Source organism: Scyliorhinus canicula, chromosome 4 (assembly GCF_902713615.1).
Source record: "Scyliorhinus canicula chromosome 4, sScyCan1.1, whole genome shotgun sequence".
Taxonomy (NCBI): domain Eukaryota; kingdom Metazoa; phylum Chordata; class Chondrichthyes; order Carcharhiniformes; family Scyliorhinidae; genus Scyliorhinus; species Scyliorhinus canicula.
In genome coordinates this window covers 156,923,575-156,941,192 of record NC_052149.1, presented here as the reverse complement: position 1 = coordinate 156,941,192, position 17,618 = coordinate 156,923,575, and the positions used below count along the sequence as shown (strand labels likewise).

At 46.7% G+C, this 17,618-nt stretch overlaps 1 protein-coding gene across 8 annotated transcripts in view; it reads right to left on the bottom strand.

Annotated features, from left to right (window-relative positions):
- LOC119965109 (histone-lysine N-methyltransferase NSD2-like) overlaps positions 1-17,618 on the bottom strand; it is a 318,910-nt gene that overhangs the window by 213,550 nt on the left and 87,742 nt on the right. The window lies entirely within an intron of this gene.

The following is a 17,618-nucleotide window of genomic DNA, read 5'->3' as shown; positions in this document are numbered from 1 at the left end:
TGAAGAGGTTTTTTTTTTGCATTTGAAGAGTTTAAAAGCTGATGTGGTGATGCTGCAAGAGATCCCTCGGAGGGTGAAGGGCCAGATGAGGCTTGGGAAAGGTTGGGTGAGCCAGGTGTTTCATTCCGGCCGGTACATGCAGGTGCGGGACTTTGGGAGGTAGGTCTTCCCAGCCTTTCCGATAGTACCTCCTGCTGGAGTTTTTAGCCCTGGAGAAGGTGATGTTTGTTCGAGGGGGGGGGGGGGGGGGGGGGGGGGGGAAGAGAGAGAGAGAGAGAAAAGCATGATGGATTCTACAAAAGTTGGGGTTTGTTTATTCTGCATTTCAGAGAGATGGATACTGTTGGCTGTTGAGGGGGGGGGGGGGGGGTGGAGGGGTTGAGGTGTTGGGTGGTTTGTTATTTGTAAAATGTAAAAATGTTGAAAATTTGGAATAAAAATACTTTTAAAAATTGAATAAAGAGCTTGCAAATACATAAGCATCTAATTGATCAGAAATCATTTAATATGCAGATGATACAAATGCAGATGGCTTACTATTAAAATTGCATTACTTCACAAATCGATACACTTAACACCTAACACCAATATCGATATTCTAACACCTAGTTCGATTTCTCGATCAAGAATTGTCAACCAGATACTTATGTTCCTTTTGTTTCCTGGAATTTTGGGTGTTCAACAGAAAAGAAATGCATTCCTTTATTGTTGCAGGCCATAATTCCAGTAATGTTTTACTTCAGTAGACTTTTCAGATTCGTTCGGATTAGCTCAGTGGTTAGCACTGCTGCCTCAGCGCCAGAGACCCTGCTTCAATTCCGGCCTTGCATGACTGTCTGTGGGAGTTTGTACATTCTCCCCGTGTCTATGTGGGTTTCCCCCCCACAGTCCAAAGATTTGCAGGTTAGGTGGACTGGCCATGCTAAATTGCCCATTAGCGTCCAACTGTTAGGTGGGGTTATGGAGTTAGAGGGATAAGGTGGGGAGTCGTCCTAGGTAGGGTGCTCTTTCGGAGAATCAGTTCAGACTCGATGGCTGAATAGCCTCCTTCTGCACTGTAGTGATTCTGTGATACAAAAACAAAGCTGATAATCCAGTCAAAAACGCTTCAAGATAGAAGAATTCCTTAGGAGTAATTTCAATTAAAAACCCGTTTTTAAAGTAAGCCACTCCAGTCAAGAACATCAGTGATACATACTTCTCACTGCCCATGACAGCCTACTTTTTTCTGGAGTTGTCAACTTGTTCTCTCTATAGTTCGCAAGCTGCCATTTCATGTGGTAAAGCATTTGTAACAAGCTCACATACTAATTGGAGGCACTTTGGTAATAACCATCATGTAGTTTAAGATTCTCAGTGGTTTAATACTTGCAGTAACTGGCTGTATTCGGTTGTATTGATATTTTTGACACAGGATCACACAAATTGGAAGAAAAATGAATAGTTCATGACCTGCAATGACAATCCAGTAGTTCATCCCTGCTGTGATTTTTGCTTCGACCCAAATTCAAAGTATAAGCCTTCATCCCGCTGCTGCTGATATTAACCCAGTGCTGGGCAGGGGACATGCCACATGGGAAGCTCAACAAGCAAATCCTAGGTTATTGGCTTACAGGTTCCCAAAGCCATTATCATTGCCTGATAGGTGTTCCTAGCATCAGGAGAGGAACCGACTAAAAAGCCCCATCCTTGCTGCAGACACCACTTCCGCGGTACTTCCTTCTTGCCACTCACAGTGACCTGGGTCCTTCTTCAGAAGAACCCTGGGCTGAGTGTACTACTGTAAGAAGAACAAAGAACAATACAGCTCAGGAACAGGCCCTTCAGCCTTCCAAGCCTGTACCAGTCATGATACCAACTTTTGCCAAAAGCAGTCAGCACTTCTTTGGGTCGTATCCCTCTATACCAATTCTATCTATGTTATGTCAAGATTCCTTTTGAAAGAATTTCAATTTTAAAGCTTATTTGAAGAACCCAAATTGTTACAGCTGGATAATACATGGCACCCGAGCTCAAAAATCGGCTCCTAGATTATTCTACAGTAAGGTCCCCCATTATTTTTCTAGAGAATTGCTCCAGATGGTTCCTATTGGTGGCATGGTGCAGTCTACTAGAAAAGCAATAAAAACAAAAATTGCTGGAACTACTTGGCAGGTCCGTATTCATTATATTTTGTCTTTGTTTTAATAGAATCAGATTATTTCCGTGAAATCAAATAACCAATTTTTTTTTGAACATTAAATACTTATGACAGGAGATGCTGGGTAGACTTTGAATAGAACATACTCGAATTAGGTCTTTTTAGTTAGTCTGCTGACTGGATTGTTGTGAAACATCCACTTGCTGAGTGCAGAACGACAAAATTAGTAATAGTCATTAGTAGTGTCACAAGTAGGCTTGCATTAACACTGCAATGAAGTTACTGTGAAAATCCTCTATTTGCCATACTCCGGGTACCTGTTCGGGTACACCGAGGGTGAATTCAGAATGTCCAATTCACCTAACAGCACGTCTTTCAGGACTTCTGGGAGGAAACCAAAGTGCCCGGAGGAAACCCACCCAGACACGTGGAGAATGTGCAGACTCCGCACAGACAGTAACCCAAGCCGGGAATTGAACCTGGGACCCTGGCGCTGTGAAGCAACAGTGCTAACCACTATGCTACTGTGCCGCCTTGCAAACAGAACAACAATTTCCACTGCATGAGGAGTGTGCTGATTGATTGGCAAGTGGACTCCGATTGGGAGAGGCATTGCCATGGAGAATGCACCAATTAACTTAACTCATGGATAACTGTCAAGCTGTGTTCAAATTCAAACTAGGCAAGTTGATTCCGATTGGTCATGGCAGTGGGGAATGATTCAGGGAATGGCTATTGTCTATTTTCTTTAGTTGGAAAAGGCTCAATGTATGTACATGTCCCTTCTGTCTTCAAAGGACAGGGCCCTATGTATTAATATATTAGGATTCTAGCACATGTAAGTGACCTGCACTGCTGGCCCGACTGATGATCTTAAATTGGTCAGCAGTGTAATTCTTAAACACGTTGGCAGTGAGGGCGGCACAGTGGTTAGCACTGCTGCCTACAGCGCTGAATACCCGCATACGATCTCCACCACGGGTCAAGGTCTATGTGGAGTTTGCACATTCTCCCCATGCCTACATGGGTTTAACCCCCAAAGATGTGCAGGTTAGGTGGATTGGTCACACAATAATTGCCACTTAATTGGAAAAGAAATTATTAGGTACTCTAAATGTTTTTTTTTAAAACTGGTTGGCAGTCGGAACAACTGGTTGGCAGTCTAACTCTTTCACGATTGTTTAGCAAAAGCCCCCATCTGCACCATAGGTTTGTACCAGCACTCATGGACACCACCTTTAAAAGGTGGAGACAGATTGGGGGGGGGGGGTTACTGACAGTCAGGGACCTATACACAACGGCAGGGAAACAACACTGGACGAACTGACAGAGAGATTCCAGCTAACTCAGGGCAACAAACTTAGATACCTGCAGCTTAAAAACTTCCTGCAGAAGGAGACAAGAACGTACCCACAACCACTGCAACAGGCGCTACTAGAACAATTACTGGACGCAGACATTCTCTACAGAGAAAACTGCAGCGACATGTACGAGTGACTGATAGAGGGGGCTGACACTGTACTGGACATGACGAGGAGGAAGTGGGAGGAAGACTTGGGGCTTGAAACAGGGTGGGGACTCTGGAGAAAAGCACTACATAATAATAATCTTTATTATCACAAGTAGGTATATATTAACACTGCAATGAAGCTACTGTGAAAAGTCCCTAGTCGCCACATTCCGGCGCCTGTTCAGGTACATGGAGGGAGAATACAGAATGTCCAAATTACCTCTAACAGCATGCCTTTCGGGACTTGTGGGAAGAAAACGGAGCACCCGAAGAAACCCACGCAGACATGGGGAGAACATGCAGACTCCGCACAGTCAGTGACCCAAGCTGGGAATCGAACCTGGGACTCTGGAGCTGTGAAGCAACAGTGCCACCCACTGTGCTACCGTGCTGCCTCAACTTAGGGTGAAGTGCACAAGACTCAACCTAACGCAACTATAAGTGGGACATAGAGCCAACTTAACAAGAATCCGAATGAGTAGGTTCTTCCCGGAGGTGGAGAACATATGTGAATGGTGCCAAGGAGACCCAGACAACCATGCCCACATGTTCTGGTATTGCCCCAGACTTGCTGGGTCCTGGACAACCTTCTTTGAAGCAATGTCCAAAGTGATGGGGATGAGGGTGGAGCCATGCCCAAAAGTGGCGGTCTTCGGGGTATCAGATCAGCCAGATCTCCTCATGGGGAGGAGGGTGACGCCCTTGCATTTGCCTTCCTGATCACCCGCCACAAAATCCTGCTCGGCTGGCAGTCAGCAGCACCACCTAAAGCTGCAGACTGGCTGTTCGACCTACCGGAATTTCTCCAAATGGAGAAAATCAAATTCGCCATCGATAGCCGGAAAATGGCTTCCTCAAAACAAGGGAGCCATTCACCCAACTGTTCTGGGACCCGTTGTGGCCAACAAACAAACAAATAAACAGGTAGCCAAGACCTAGGGGAAAGTAGCCAAGACATGATAGAAGAGAGGGAAGGGTGGGAGGACCAGGGGTGAGGTGCAACAGAGCAAGAGGGATGGAGCCAAACACAGCAGAAAAGGACAGTAGCAGAGAAGGGGGCGGGAGGGGGAGAGAGAGACAGGGATTGAGGAAGGAAAAGGGAAGAAGAACAACAGAGGGGAGTTAGAAGAGAGGAAACAGGAGGGAACACAAACTGGGGGGAGAGCACAGGAAAAGACAATGACCATAACAAGCTCAACAAGGCAAAAAAGAGAGAAAGAAAGAACAGGAAGAAGGAACAACAGACGGCCAAAACGGAGGCAAATGGACAAAAACAAAAAAGAAAACCGACCAAGAGTTGCAAGCGACATCGGGGGCACCACCCCTTGCACCCGGTTTTGTTTTGCTTTTTGTATATTAAAAAACAGAGATGGGTGGTGGCGGGGGGGTGGAGAAAAGAGGATGATAGCCCCCTCCCCACTTACTGGCATGTGTAATGAAATTTTTCTTGCTTCTTTGTGGATATACTTGCTGGGTTTTTTTTCTCCCTTTGTTAGGTTTTTTTTATTATTTCTTTTTAGTTTGTGTGTACATTTGTAAATATACCATGTATAAAACCCAATAAAAACATTTTTTTTTTAAAATTGTTCAGCAAATGTTGTCCAATCATGGAATCACTCCGAACGTTGGACACTGTTTTGAGAGTTTTGAGAATATGGGCTGGTTAGTAGTCAGTATTTTGTCCATTCTGACATGCTGTTTTGATACATGCATCACACCAGCACTGAAATTCATACAGTACATCACTCATTCGTGTGACAAGCAGAACTTCTTTTTGTCTGATGGCAGCATCCCGTTAGTCGCGAATACCAAGCATGTTGCTACCAAGTAGTAGCAGTGTGAAACTTAACCTGTTGCTCAAATTTTTGGATACCTTACCTGTTGCTCAAATTTCTGCATATCTTACTCTTCCAGGGTGATCGGTGATGGACTGGACACACTCTTCAGAACCAACAGTGGCAGCTTTAAGCTTTTCAAAATGTTTCAGTAAAGTCAGATTTAACTGTATCTAACTTTCAGTTACTTAATAAAAGTAAATATTTTGTTTCTCTTTTGGAAACAACACAAGTGAGTAAGTTGCAAATTTGAGGACCAAGGCAAAGTAATGAAGGAATATCAGGAAGTGGGGTTAAAATAATTATTTCCCCCTCCTTTCCCAGAGGGCTGCTTCTATTTTATTTGGGGCTTACTTTTGCTTTTCAGGTGTTCCTTTTCTCTATTCTCTCAAACTCGTTCATTAGGCAATAGTCATGTAGAAAAGTGATCTTCTGTAATTGTGTTGACATTGAGTATTTGGAGTTCAGTGGAAGAAGGAATTAGAAGAATGAATCAATATCCTCAATCATCATCCCTCCATTAAACTGAAAGCCACAACACAAGAGGAACGTTTTCATTTTCTAAACAGCATAGCATTTAAACTGCCAATAGGCACGAGCTACCAGAGTTTTATTTCCCCTCAAAATGACTGACACACTTGGACACAAAAAGTAATCACCTTCCAGAGTTGCAAAGTCACAGATAATGCAATTTCATTACACTGGCACAAAGCTGGAAGATTTTAACCAGGCAGTTACTACCCATTTTACTGCATCTCAGATTTAAAATTTTAACAATTGATATTTATCTAGCATAAATAGCTATTTGCCAAAGAGTTCCAAACTTTTACCAACCTTTGTGTAAAGTGTTTCCTAATTTCACTCCTGAAAGATCTTGTTCTAATTTTTAGATTTAAAAAATTCCTAGTACTAGATTCACCTAAATTAATTGATCAATTATAGTTCAACAGGGATATGGTGGTGTAGGGTGTAGTCATAATCTCAGTAGACTAGACCCAGGCTAATGCTCTGGGGACAGGAGTTCAAATCCTACCATGGCAGTTAGTGGAATTTAAATTCAGCTAATGAATTTAGAATTATAAAGTTAGTCTTGACCATGAAGCCCAGCAGCCAGTGGAGGTTGGATATGGATGTAGCTTGTTAGCAGATATGGGGGAGTGCTGGGGCTTCTATTTGAGGGTGTGTGGAATGGAAGGACACAGGGAAGGTCTCGGCCTCCACGTTGTGGGAGGCACTTAAGGCAAGAGTCAAGGGGGAATTTATCTTGATCTTGGCACATAGAGAGAGGGTGAAACAAGAGGAGAGAGCGAGGCTAGTGGATGAGATTGAGGGTGGATCAGAGGTATTCGGTTGCGCCAGAGGAGCGACTACTAAAGGAGGCGCTCCAGATGGAATCTGGGTTGCTGTCCACAGGGAAGGTGGTTGAGGAATTATGGAGGGTCAGAGGGATGGTGTACGAGTATGGGGAAAAGGAGAGTAGGATGTTGGCGGACCAGTTGAGGAAGCAGGAAGCGACAAGGGAGATTGGTAGGGTGAGGGATGAAAGGGGCAAGGTGGTGTTGGACCTAGAAGGTGTGAATAGGGTGTTTGTGACCTTCTAGAGAAGGTTGCATGAGTCGAAGCCTCCGCCTGGGGATGAGGGTATGAGACAGTTCTTGGACAGGTTGGAGTTCCAAGGGTGGAGGAGGAGAAGGTGCAGGAGTTGGGGGCCCTGATTGGGCTGAGGTGATGGATGGTGTAGGATTGATGCAGGCAGGAAAGGCCTCAGGGCCAGATAAGTTCCCAGCAGAGTTATGGTGTGGAGCTGGGACATCTGCTAATGTGGATGTACAATGAAGCAAGGGGAAGGGGGGAGCTTTCCCCACATTGTCACAGGTGTCAATTTTGCTGATTTTAAAGAAATACAAGGGCCCGGAGTCGTGTGGTCGTACCACCCGATATCACTGCCAAGAGTGGACGTGAAGTTGTTTGCGAAGGTGTTAGCGTCGCAGATGGAGGATTATGTGGAAGGGGTGATAGGGGAGGACCAGACTGGGTTTGTGAAGAGGTGGCAACTGTCGGCAAATGAGAGGAAGGTTGCTCAATGTCATTATGATGCCCTGGGAGGGGCAGGAAGCAGATGTAGTGGTGGCAATGGATGCGAAGAAGGCGTTTGATCAGGTGGAGTGGGCCTATCTGTCGTAAGTGTTGGTTCGGTTTGGGTTTGGCCAGGGTTTTGTAGATTGGCTTTGGCTGCTGTACAGGACACCGATGGCTAGTGTCCAGATGAATAGGACGAGCTCGGGTATTTCGGGCTGCACCGAGGGACGAGCAAAGGGTGCCCCCTCTCCCCATTGCTTTTTGCTCTGGCGATAGAACTGTTGGTAATGACACTTAGGGCACCGAGAGGTTGGAGATGGATTGGGCGGGGTGGGGTCGAGCACAAGTGTCTCATTGTATGCAGACGATCTTTTTTTATACATTTGGACCTGGTGGGCAGCTTCGATAGGATCATGGAGGAATCTGGTCGTTTTTTGGGGTATCAGGGGTTCCTGATTAACGCTAGAGGGCAGGAGAGGAGGTTGGGGAAGTTGCTGTTCCTGTATCTAGGAATTCAGGTGGCACAGAGCTGGGCGTAGCTGCATAAATTGTATTTGGCAGGACTGGTAGAGGGAATGGAGGGGATGAAGAGGTGAGATGCGTTGCCACTTTCACTGGCTGGGCATGTGCAGACGGTTAAAATGATGGTGCTGCCAGGTTGATGTTCATGTGCCAGAACCTCCCATCTTCATTCCCAAGTGTTTTTAGGAAGGTAAACGGGATCATTTTGTAGTTTCCTGTAGGACAGGAAAGATCATGCGGGTGAGGAGGATGGTTTTGGAGAGGGGCATGGGGGCTGGCTGTGCTGAGTTTGATGAACTATTATTGGGTGGCGAATATCACAATGAGGAGGAAGTGGGCAGTGGAGGGGGTGGGGGGGAAATCAGTTTGGGGGAGGCTGGAGACAACGTCATGTGGGGCAGTGTTTTTCAAACTTTTTTTCCGGGGACCCATTTTTACCAACCGGCCAATCTTCGGGACCCAAACCGGCAGACCTTCGCGAGCCATGCCAGTCGACCTGCGCGATCCATCATTTTCTCTTACGTTGCTTGTTGCTGACAAAAATGGAGGAAATGGTTTTAGGTCCCTTTGGCCGCAATGATCACTTTGGCCCCCCGAATTTAAAAAAAAAAGGCTGCGACCACATTTTTAAAAAGTGCAGCCGCATTGATCGGGCACGCATGCACATCGGTGCGCATAGTTTTGCGCATGCGCACCGATGATCGGGCACGCATGCGCAGTGCAGCTGCATTTTTTAAAAAATCTGTTCCTGGCCATTTTGAAGGCCGCTCGCAGCCGGCATTATTAAAAGCCGGCTGCTGCGGCTATTGCGTGCGGATAGACGGCTCCGCGACCCTCCCGACACCCGCCTGTGGGTTGCGCCCCCGAGTTTGACAATGCCTGATGTAGGGGGCAGAGTTTGATGGCACTATAGTTGACCATGTGGTGGTCTTAGCGTTGGGAGTTTGGAATCTGTGCAGGCAACAGTTCAAGTTGGAGGGCATGTCGTTGTGGGCGCCGATGTGTGACAATCATAGGTTTGTGCCGGCAGGACTGGATGAGAGGTTTCAGGAGTGGCAGCAGGTGGGGATAGACTACTTCAGGGACTTGTTGATAAGGAACAATTTTGCAGGCCTGGAAGAGTTGGAGGAAATGTCCGAGTTTCTTCAGCGTAATGGCTTCAGATACTTGCAGGTGAGGGATGTTGGAAGAAGAGAGGTACCGCCCTTCCCGGGGCTACCGCCTCTGGCTCTATAAGCTGTTGTTGGAGGATGACATTGGGGAGGGAAGAGTGTCAGACATTTATGGGACAGTTGAGAGAGAGGGCGCTCCGGTGAAAGAGATTAAGTGCAAATGAGATGAGTTGAGTAAGGTGAGGGCTGGGCCGTGGAAGGAACCCTGCGGACGGCAAACGCATCCTCGTCGTGCATGAGGTTAAGCCTTACTCAGTTTAAGGTGGTGCATAGGGTCCACATGATGGTTGCGAAAATGAGCCGGTTCTTGGCAGGGGTAGGGGATAGGTGTGGGTGGCGAGCGGAGGTCCTGCGAACCACTTCCATGTGTTCTGGGTGTGTCCAAGGTTGAGGGGGTTCTGGCAGTGATTCTCTGATGTCATGTCAGAGATTCTTGGGGGGGGGGGGGGGGTGTCCGGTGGCGCCCTCGAGGAGACAGGTCGCAGGTCGGATCACTCCCGCCCGCGATGGGCAAACGGACCTTTTTTAACGGACTTTTTTGGGACCTGGCAGCCTGAATCGGAGGAGGAGACGATAGGGAAGAGGCTTCCTTTCCGGGGTATGGACTAGAAGTGGTCGAGTGGAGCGGCAAGGATCGAAGCGGGAGCAGCGGGGACCACAGACCGGACGGCCAAGCATGGCGGACGGCGTGGACCGGGGAGCGGAGGCTCACTGGCCAAGGGAGGAACAGATGGAGTTCTTCAAGAACTGCTTCGCCGAGCTGAGGAGGGACACGCTGGACCCGATGAGAGCGGTGATGGACCGAATGGTCGAGACACAGGCGGTCCAAGGGAAGGCGCTCAGGGAGGTCGAGGCGAAGCTCTCCAGCCAGGCGGGCATGGTAACGGAGTTGGAGCACGAGGTGAAGGAGCTGAACGCCCGACAGAGGAGGATGCAGGAGCAGCTTGAAGAGCTGGGGAACAGAGTCAGGAGGCAGAATTTAAGGATCATTGGCCTCCCCGAGGGCTGCGAGAGGTCGGATGTGGGCGCATACGTGACGGGTATGCTTGAGGCACTGATGGGACCGGAGGCCTTCCCTCAACCCCTGGAGTTGGATGGGGCACATAGAGCCCCCGCAAGGAAGCCCAAGACGGGCGACCGACCGAGGGCCTTGGTGGTCCGCTTTCACCGGCTTGCTGACAGGGAACGTGTGCTGCGATGGGCCACGGCGGAGAGGAGCAGCAGATGGGAGAACTGCGAGGTGCGCATTTACCAGGACTTGGAAACGGAGCTGGCCAAGAGTCGTGCAGGATTCATCAAGGTAAAGGCAGCCCTCTACAAAAAGGAGGTGAGGTTTGGAATGCTGTATCCTGCAACGCTCTGGGTTACGTTTGAGGAACTCCACTACTATTTTGAGACACCAGAACAGGTTAAAGATAAGAAACTGGACTTGAACTAATGGGCACTTGGTTCTTTCAGTGCTGTACAGTGGCGGCGGTCTGTTAACCTAATTTGCTCTGATTAGGTGTGGACTTTTATTAAAAGAAGAAGCTGGACTTGAACTAAAGGACTTTGGACTCTCAGAGCTTTTGTGTGGCGGCGGTTTGTTAAACTATCCTGTACTGTAATGTTTTATCCAAGATTGTTTTCAGCCTGGACAGAGAGTGGGGGCTGGAGGGCGCACTGTTTAGGGTGTTTTTGGGGGGGATTGCAACAAGGGGGGGGGGGGGGGGGGGGGGCCTGCAAAGGGGGCCCTGCACTTGCTACCTTTTGGCGTGAGATCGGGGCCTCTGATAGGGGGATGGGCTAGGGGCTGGTTACGGGACTTGAAAGGGCACGGTGGGATGCAATTAGGTTAATGGATCCCTGATGTGTGGGGAGAGGGCCCGAGCGCTCGGACGGGAGACAGGCAGGCGCCAAGGGCAGGGGTCAGCGTAGCTAGCGTAGGTCAGGGGGCACCAGGGAGAGTTGGAGGTGGGGCGGGGCAGGCTAGGGCCAAGCGCAGGGCTGACCTGGTAGGTCAGGCCTCGGGGGGTAGGGGACGCCTGGGGGGGGTGTTAGGGGCACTTTAGTTTAGTTGAACACGTGTGGTATGGGCAAACAGAGCTGGCAGGGGAAGTGCCTTATTAACATGTTTATTCTTTCCCACTGTTCGTTTTCATTATGTTAAGGCTCTTTGCACAGGGCCATTTTTCTCTCTGTAACTGTTACAAATTTGTGTTAAATAAAAAACTCCCAAAAAAAAGAGATTCTGGGGGGTAGGGGTGGCCCAGAGGTGGCAATATTTGGAGCGTCGGAAGGTTCAGTAGTCCAGATGTGGAGACGCCGATGTATTGGTCTTTGCCTCCCTGATAACACGGAGATGGATCTGGTTGCGCAGGCAGGACTTGAAGCCACCAACGGCAGGGGTGTGGGTGAGCGACCTGGTAAAATTCATGCACTTGGGAGAAGGCACAAGTCTTCAGATGTTAGAGAACTTTGCAGTTGGGTTGGCAAATTATGCCCTTTTGTTTTTTCAGGTGCCTAGGTAAAGGCTGGGTGGTTCATTTGGTTTTTTTCTTTTTTTTTTAAAAGTTTTTCTGTAGTGCTTTTGATATAATTGATGGCTTGCTAGTCCATTTGGGAGAGCAACCACACTGCTGTGCATTAGTGAACCAGCATGTTTTTTTGCAAGGCTGGTAGCTTTATAATCAGCATTAATTATTAAGACAAGCATTTTTTAAAACAAATATTCTAGATTTACTACTTAACAGAATTTAAATTGCACCAGCTCCATTGGTAGAAATTAAACTCGTGCCGTTACAGCATTAGTCCGGGCCTTTGGTTTCTAGCCCAGTAACATTACTGCTCCCATCATGAAGTGCCGTTAACAAGTCTCTTAGAAAATCATAATTATGATTAAGCAGTCAACAATGTTTTATAAAAGGGGAATAGTGTTTAGAGTTAGAGTATGTAACTAGCTGGACAACCAATGGATTTGGTATATTTAGATTTCAGGAAAAAAAAACAATTCAGTAGAGTGCGACATAAAAAGCTGTTGCACAAGAGGTCATGGAGTCGGACTAATTTAACATGGATAACGGGATCAATTAACTGTAGAGAGTAAGAATAAATAAGAGCATCTGGGAACTTTTCAAGTTGGCAGGCTGCAACTAGTGGGGTGCTGCAAGGATCAGTATTGGGACCTCAACTATTTACAATCAATATTAATGAATTGGATAAAGTAACCCAGAGTAATGCATGCAAGATTGCTCATGATACGAAGTTAGGTGGGATAGTTAAGCAGTGAGGACACAAAAGAGACTGCAACAGGAAATAGGTTCATTAATTGGGTAAGAACATGGCAGATGGGAGTATAATGTGGGAAATGAAAGGTTATTCGCCTTGCAAATAAAATTGTTTTTTTTTTTAAATGGTGACAATCTTTTAAATGTCGATGCTGCTGGGAGAAATTTGTGTGTGCTCATACATGAAACACAAAGTTAGCCTGTAGTTATTGCAAGGGGGTTAGAGTACAAGAGTAAAGGAAGTCTTGCTACAATTGTACAGGACTTGGGTGAGAACAGACTTGGAGAACAATTTATTAGATTGACTCCTGGCATGACAGGGCTGTCCCATGAGACGTTGATTAGAGCGAGTCTATACGCTCTGTAATTCAGACGGATGAGAAATAATTTCATTGAAACATACAGGATCCCAAAGGGGCTGGTCAGCCATTTCTGCTAACTGGAGTGTCTAGAACAAGGTGGCATAGTCTCAGGATAAAGGGGTCATATAGAAAGGAGGTGAAAAAGAACTTTGTCATTCATTGTGTATCTTTGGAATTTGTGGATGTTCACTGAGTATATTCAAGACCAAAACAGATTTTTGGATTCTAGGGGAACTAAGATGATCAATCAGGAAAATGCAATCAAGTTTGAAGATCAGCTATGATCTTATTGAGAGGCAAAACAACTTTATGGTCTACTACTGTTCCCATTTATGTTCTAATGAACGTGGTCAGGCTCTTTCTTATTTGAAAATAAGAGGTCATGACACAGTGGTTCACACTGCTGCCCCTCAGCTCCAGGGACCCCGGTTCAATTCTGGCCTCAGGTGGCTGTCTGTGTGTAGTTTGCACTTTCTTCCCGCCTGCGTGGATTTCCTCTGGGTGCACCGATTTCCTCCCACTGTCCAAAGATGTGCGCAGGTTAGGTGGCTTGGCCATGTTAAATTGCCCCTTCGTGTCCAGGTTAGGTGGTGTTGCTGGGTTACAGGGATAGGCTGGGGTGTGGGCTTAAGTAGGGTGCTCTTTCCAAGGGCTAATGCAGACTCAATGGGCTGAATGACTTCCTTCTGCACTGTTAATTTTGTGATTCTATGAGAACTAATCAGACAAAAGTAGATCTCAAAGGGATAGTACCAAGACAGAGCAAGCAGGGACAATCCTGACCTTGTGATGGAAGGAAGATCATTTATGAAGTAGCTGAAGGTACTCTGAACTAGAACACTGCCATGAGAAACTCTGGAGCGATGTCCGAGGCTGAAATGATTGGTCTCAAAAAGCAACAGTCATTTTGCTTTGTGTCAGGTAGGATTCCATTCAGTGGAACATTTTCCCCTATTCAATAACTTCAGTTTCATTAGGGCTCCTTGGTTCCATGCTCACTCAAATGCTACTTTGATGTCGAAGGCAGTTATTTATCTCATTCAGCTCCTTTGTCTATATTTGGATCAAGGCTGAAATGAAGTCTGGAACCAAGTGGTCCTGGTGGATTCCAAACCAGACAGGTTGTTGAGTGTGACAACTCCTTCCATCACATTGCTAATGATTGCGAGGTCAACAGAATGATAATTGGCTGGGTTGTGCAGTCCTGCTTTCTGTGAACAAGTCATGTCACGACAATTTTTCACACTGTTCGAAAATGCAAGTGTTAAAGAGGTACTAGAATAGTTTTTGTGCAAAGCTAGACAGTGAGTGAGTGTCATATTCTCACCCATGTCCATACTTCTGACAAATATTCTAGATGTTGATAAGGAAAAAGAACCAGGGACAATTTCCTTTCTTTAACCCAGGGAGGCAGCACAATTACAGTACCCTTATTATTGCTTTAGTGGATTTCAGCAGGCTGAACAAATGTTGTACTCAAATTAGATGAAAAGGACTTGGAAGGATCTATTCTAGAGTCTCAACTGCTACTGTTTACCGATGATACAAAGGTTGGAAGCAAAGTGGCGCACACAAGAGCATACGGTGACAAAGAGGAATGAGCCAAAAGGCCACCTTCTGTGATGTAAATGATTCTATGCCACTGGTAGAGTGGTGAAAACTGTGGCAGATTTGAAGTCAAGTAGGAGGTCATCCATTCTGGATTTAAAAAATTATCAGAATATTTCTTTCAAATGGTAAAAAGCTTGGAGTAGTGGAGGTCCAAATAGATTCATTGATCCATTTACATAAATCACAAATAGATTCATGGATCCATTTACATAAAACACCAAAATATAACAGGTACAAATAAAAATCATAAAGGCAAATAGAATGTTAGCCTAACTAGAGGACTGGAATATAAATATTAGGAAAGAAAGAAAACTTCCGGTGAAGGCAGGCGGGAGGCAGCCGCACGTTGGAGGGCTCCCATTCGGGAACGGCATTGTCAGGGGGTAATGCCTGGTCCTAAGGGCAGCGGAGGCAGCAAAAGTCGGGAGACAGCACAGGGAGGGGAAATGTCAAAGATCAGCAAAAAAAACGGCCGTGAAAAAAGCGGCTGAAAGTCCGTCGGGGAGTGGAAAGATCACCGCAGGGTCAGTAAAGAAAATGGAGGCTGGAGCAGCAGGGGAGGCTGCATTGCTTACGGCTGAAGTAATAACTACGGTGATGGCCGTGGAAGTCGAAAGGCAGTTTACAAAACACTTGGAGGCAATGAGGAAGGAGATGGGGTCGGTTTTGGAAGTGCTGGCGGAGGAGGCGATTACCCCGATGAGGATGGCGGTGGCAAGTGCAGTGGTGGAGGTGCGGGAGCAAGGCGAGGCGCTGAAGGAAGTGGAAGAGACATTACTGCAGCACAGTGATCAACTTACCTCGATGGGGAAGGAGATGCGGAAGGTGATGGAGATCAACAAGGATCTGCGAGGCAAAATGGAAGACCTGAAAAACAGATCCAGGCGACAGAATTTGAGGATTGTGGGGCTGCCCGAAGGAGTGGAAGGACCGAGGCCGACTGAGTATTTTGCCACGATGTTGGCGAAGCTATTGGGGGAGGGTCCCTCCCGATTTGAGCTGGATCGGGCTCATCGGTCGTGGAGGCCTGTACCAAAGGCGAGTGAACCGCCAAGAGTAGTGACTCTATACTTCCGTAGGTACAGTGTGAAGGAGACGGTCCTGTGCTGGGCTAAGCAGAAGCGGGTGGTGCAGTGGGCTGGAGCTGGTATACGCGTGTACGAGGACTTTACGGTGGAGCTGGCGAGAAGGCAGGCTGCCTTCAACCGGGTGAAGAGGGCACTGTACATTAGGAAGGTGCAGTGCGGCATTGTATATCCAGCGAAGCTGAGGGTGACCTACAAGTTCAAGGACTTTTATTTTGGGACGGCAGAAGCAGCGGAGGAGTTGGCGAAGGCAGAAGGACTGTGGCAGAATTGAGAAATGGTCATGTACCGATGTAGCCTCATGACTGTATTTTTTCTCTTTTTTTTTTGTTTCACTGCGTGCTGGTGTATGGACTATAGGAGCCAACGTTGTATATATTTGGACAAGGGAAGAAATGGGAATTTCAGTCGTAATGAGGGTTCTTTGGGGTGTGGGTGTGTATGCTAACGGTGACTTCTGGGTTTTTCCTGGGGCCGGGCAAGGGGGAAAGAGACCCAGGTGGGTCCTCCACGCTGGCTGGTTTAAGCCGGCCAGTGAATGGGGGTGAGGGGGTGGGAGGGGGGGCCTGTGGCCATCGGAACCTGGCAGAACAGGGTCCGAGGGGTCTAGCCGGGGGAGGAAGAAACCTAGATTTGGGGGGGGGGGGTTTACAAGCAGAAGTGGAGGGGAGGAGTGGGGGGGGGGGGGGGCGTTTACAACTCTTGGGTGTCATTTACGGTACTCTTTTGGAGGTTGGATGGCATTGAGTGTCGTTAAGGGGTGGGGGGGGAACTCTATAGGTTAATGGTGACCATGGGCGATTCTGGACTCATGTCTCTTTTTCGCCTTTGTTTTTTTTCCCACTGTGGGAGGGTTTGTTTTATTTGATGCATATATTGACCAGGTGGACCATTGGTTGGGGTGGTGGGAGGATGGGTTCGTTGTTGATGTTAAAGGTATTGACTTTGTATCTGTTACCGTTTACTGCTCGTTGGTGGGGTGTAAATTTAAGGAAAATGTGAAAATGGAGAATAAAATCATTTTGTAAAAAAGGAAAGGGGTCGCAGTTTTAAGAAGAATACTACCATGCGGAGAGGTAAAGGACAGAATCTATTTGATTAGAGTGAAGAAACATTTGAATTATTATTAAATTATTTGGAACATTGTGTAGGTAACCAACTAATGGGAAAGATAAAAGAGCTACCTTGCAAGGAAATTGCACGACGGTGCAAAAACTATATAGTAGTGATAACGGGACACAATCATCCTAATATACCCTGGTAAAAATAATAGTATAAAGGTCAGAGAGGAAAGGTTGCTAAAGTGCAATCAAGAGAAATGTTATTGATCACCATATTTCTGTTCCAAAGTGGAAGGATGCATTCCTGTATCTGGTTCTGGGGAATGAGGTGGGTCAAGTGCATCAAATGCCAATAAGGGAACTTTCAGGGAACAGTGATCATAGTATCATAGGGTTAGCTACAGTAAGGAGAAATCTAGAGTAAATACATGAAACTGGGGAGGGCCAATTTCACAGGATGAGAACAGATCTGCCAAGAGGATGCAGATTTAAGATGTTAGCAAAATAAATAACTTGACACGAAGATTGTTTTTGTTAAAAACACATCAATCTGTTAGGTTCTAGAATTCACTGTCTGAAATTGTGGGGAAGACTATTCAATTGTGGCAAAGAAAATTGGATAAGCACCTGAAAAGATGATGTTGGGGTATGGAGGGAGGGGTGAGAAAAAAGAACAATAATGGTAATAATCTTTATTTGTGTCACACGTAGATTTGCATTAACACTGCATGACGTTACTGTGAAAATCCCCTAGTCACCACACTCTGCCTGTTCAGGTACATGGAGGGAGAATTCAAAATGTCCAATTAACCCAACAAGCAGAAATACTCTTACAGAAAGCCAGCAGTCAACATTTTGAATAGTTACAACGCAGAAGGAAACCATTCTGCGATTCAATAAAGAGGGGAGGATTTTTGCCGCAGCAATTCAAAAGGCCTGGTTTCACAAAATGTGGAGTACTATCTGGGCATCTCA